This window comes from Halyomorpha halys, unplaced genomic scaffold (genome assembly GCF_000696795.3).
Source record: "Halyomorpha halys isolate HHAL.00 unplaced genomic scaffold, Hhal_1.1 Scaffold150.1, whole genome shotgun sequence".
NCBI lineage: Eukaryota > Metazoa > Arthropoda > Insecta > Hemiptera > Pentatomidae > Halyomorpha > Halyomorpha halys.
In genome coordinates, this window is record NW_027113424.1 from 993 (window position 1) to 4682 (window position 3690).

Below are 3690 nucleotides of genomic sequence, written 5' to 3' on the forward strand. Positions count from 1 at the left end.
GTTAAATAAACCACCCCATCTACTACGTCCAGCCACCCTCGGGGGGCCCTAATTTTTTTTAAGGACACATAGTCTCCAGGAACATCTTTATTATTGCATCATAAATGTTTTTTTTCAAAATGTTCCGTGGCTTCACGAGAAGGTTTAAACCTACTGAAATCCTTTATTTCTCCGGTAGAAAAAAGTTATGAACAAAATTAAACATTTTCGGCACGTTTCTCAGAAATTATACTTTATTAACAGTTCTTATATTCGATTTGCTTCTTTCTGAAGAATAAGAAAAAATATTAGGAATATATTTAAATGGTTTTATGTTCACCAAAAAAACAAACACATAAAAAGCTAGTGAGGCTTCAAGAAATTTGTTCTTTTTAGGAAAAAGCCAATCATATTCGTTCCTAGTGTCGTACTTTTCGGAATCGTGAGCGTTGGCAAGTAAACATCAATTATGAATACAAGCGTCAGAAATGAGATTTTTCTGATAGATCGTGGGAAGAACATGAAGAGATAGAGTACGTAACACCATTATCAGATCGAACATCAATATTAGCCCTCCAACGACGTAATGGAGGAAAAAAAAAAAAAAAAAAAAAAAATGGAGATTGCTTGGACACCTTCTGAGAATGGATGCCATATTACTAGTTTATACCATAGCTAATCTTCAGCATCACATTCAATCCTCTGATTAGCTACTACAGCGATTCCATTAGATGATTACACCATATAGGCTTATAAGGGTTTAGCAAAGAATTGTACTGATTTTAATCATACTAAATGTGTACGGTTTGACAGACAAAGGAAAAAATAAATGAAAAATCCAGCTAGATGAAATTATTGGACAAAACTAAATGGTTAGAAACTCAAGCCTCTTGAAAACATGGTTTAACCAGTAAATTACCCGTTGCCATATCCTAATATACAAAAATAAAGGTAAAGGGGTAAATTTAACAATCTACCTGAAATTTATTTCAAATCGATTACAATGAATTGGTCGATAAATGAAATATAAAAACAAATGAAGCCTTTATTTAGTGAACCCTTATACAATATAAAATAAATTAAAACTTCTACAATGCAGCAATTCGTGTGGTCCGTCTCAATAAAATTTCAAAATTACAGGAAAGCCCTTTCCATCTTCGACAAAAAGAAAAGTACGCGTTTACAAAGAGTTTAAAATTAATCCTCTATCCTAATTGGTACTAAGCAGAGTTCGTGAAACCAATCCTGCTATAACACCAAATAACGAGAACCTTATAGCTGAGCGAGTAGGGGCGAGGGTCCCAGAGAACTTGGTTCAGAAGGTTGTGGGTTCCATTCCCACCTGGGCTAGCCAATATTTATATCGCGTTGGCCCCGAAAAATGAAATTAGACATTCCCACTCTGGGACTGTATAGGTAATTGTAAAAAAAACACAAACTAAAATTTAGAAATATAATATTCTAAAAAAAAAACATCGAAAATTGAAGAAAGGTTACGATTGGTAAATCAGTTTGTTATTATCTAGAGTTTTTCCTCGTAAAATAAAAATTACTCAAGAATCGAAAACATTTTAAAAAAGTGACGTTAAAAATTATATCTACTCACCTCTTCAGAAAAAACATAATAACGTTAAATATGTTTGAATTTGAATCGTCACTAACGCCTTTGCAGTGATGCCGTTGTTGGTGGTCATTGCTGTAGGATAATAAAAGCAGGATATTTCTCTTCTAAATCCTTATAAACTTTTAGGATGTAGTAATCAAATGAAACCGTTACAGTAGCAAATTAAACACCGTATGTAATGACCTCTTGCTCCACAGTATCCTCTAATAATACCCCACTTATTCCTGTCGAACAGATCCGTTACTTAGGACTACATCTGGACAAACGACTGACATGGAATCCTCATACAAGACTGAAAAGACAGGAGACTGCTCGTCGATTCCGACTATTACAACATTTACTCGACAAACGGTCTAAATCCAATCCATTACAAAAGACTAATCTACATGATTATTATAAGGACTATTTGGACATATGGAGTTGAGCTTTGGGGCTCTACTAAACCATCGAATTCCTCCCGAATCCAATCCTTATAGTCCAAAATCCTTCGTAAAATCCTTAATGCTCCTTACTTTGTCAAAAATCGAGACATCCATCAGGATCTCAATGTTCCATATGTTGCCGATTTGGTCAGAACCAGATACCAATTCTTCTATAATAAACTTTTCAACCACCCAAATCCACTTGTTTCTAACCTGGCTTCTCCTTCATTACCTAATATTGCTCCTAGGCGTCTGAAAAAAATATGGCCTCGAAATCTTCTCCTCTAGAAATGTTATTGGAGTTCTATCAATGGCTAGATCCTCCACATGTTTGTATCATGTCACTATGTCACCTACAGCAAATTTACTTGCTGTATATATTTTTATACAGTTATAAATAAATTATTAAAAAAAAAAATTAAAAATCCATAGCCTGTCAAAAATATTCAAACACTAACGAAACTTAGGTTCCTCGTCTGTGAGAGCTTCTGATAAAATTGGGGTCAGTCCTATCCTGCAAATAGTGAGTACATTCTTCAAAAATATGTTTGATCGTGAAAATGGACTGACAATATTTGTACGTTATTACGTTACGTAATTTGTACGTTATTAGGATTATAAGACAGGCCCGGGTTCTTGCAGGCAGTGTAGGGATATTAGATGAATAAATAAGTAAAATAAAATTAAAAGTAAAATTTTTTAATAAACATGTTTAAGTTAATCGATCATGTTAGAAATATTAGTTCTAGGATTAATATTTGTTTCAATTAAAAAAAAATTAATTGAAATAGAAATTTATTAAACAATTATATTTGTATTGAATTAATTTATTGCCCAATATTTATATTATGTTCTTACATTCCTTATTCTTTGTATTTAGAAATACATAGACATCTTGACCAACTCATACCTGACGTATGCTGAAATGCGAAGCTGATTCTTTAATGAAAGATAACAGAATATTTTCTGATCAGATAGAAGGGAGACACAATCTGAGACAGCTGTGAACTGCAAACTGTATCATAATTCCATCGGCGGTCTGAACTCGATAGAAGTCGCTTCTAGCTATATTGCAGCACTAATGTATTCCACAAATCACTGCGCCCCTTGTTAACTCCAGGCGTTCAAATTCTTGCAGTAATTTCTAAAGAGGGTAGAGAATTTTTTTTTCTATAGTTCATTTGCATTCCATTCAATAAGAAGTTGATGATTATTGATTGGTTTCATGAATAGATTCTCATTGGCTGAAAGGTGTTTTTAATGATGTATTCAATTATTTTGTAAATAAATTTATGAAGCTTATGCAAAAGACAAGAATTCTACTGATTGGCTATTCTAAATAATACAAAAATATTTTATTCCTAATGTTATACTAGTTATTTTTATTCGTAAACGTGCCTTGGTTTTACAATACCAGAGGTCATTTTCCTTCTTGTTTATTTTTTTGTTTATGATATTTACATGATCTTCTATTTAGAAAGAATGCCAGTTTCTCAAAACAAGTCTTCAAGTCCATTGCTGTTTCGTGTGTGGAATCTCCATTAATCTTCGTTTCGAGTTGAGTATTGTAGTACAGCTATTCCAGTTTAGCACTACTAGCTTAGCACGGTCTAAACCTCATACATATGTGTTATAATTTATTGCTAGACAACTTTATGTACCTTT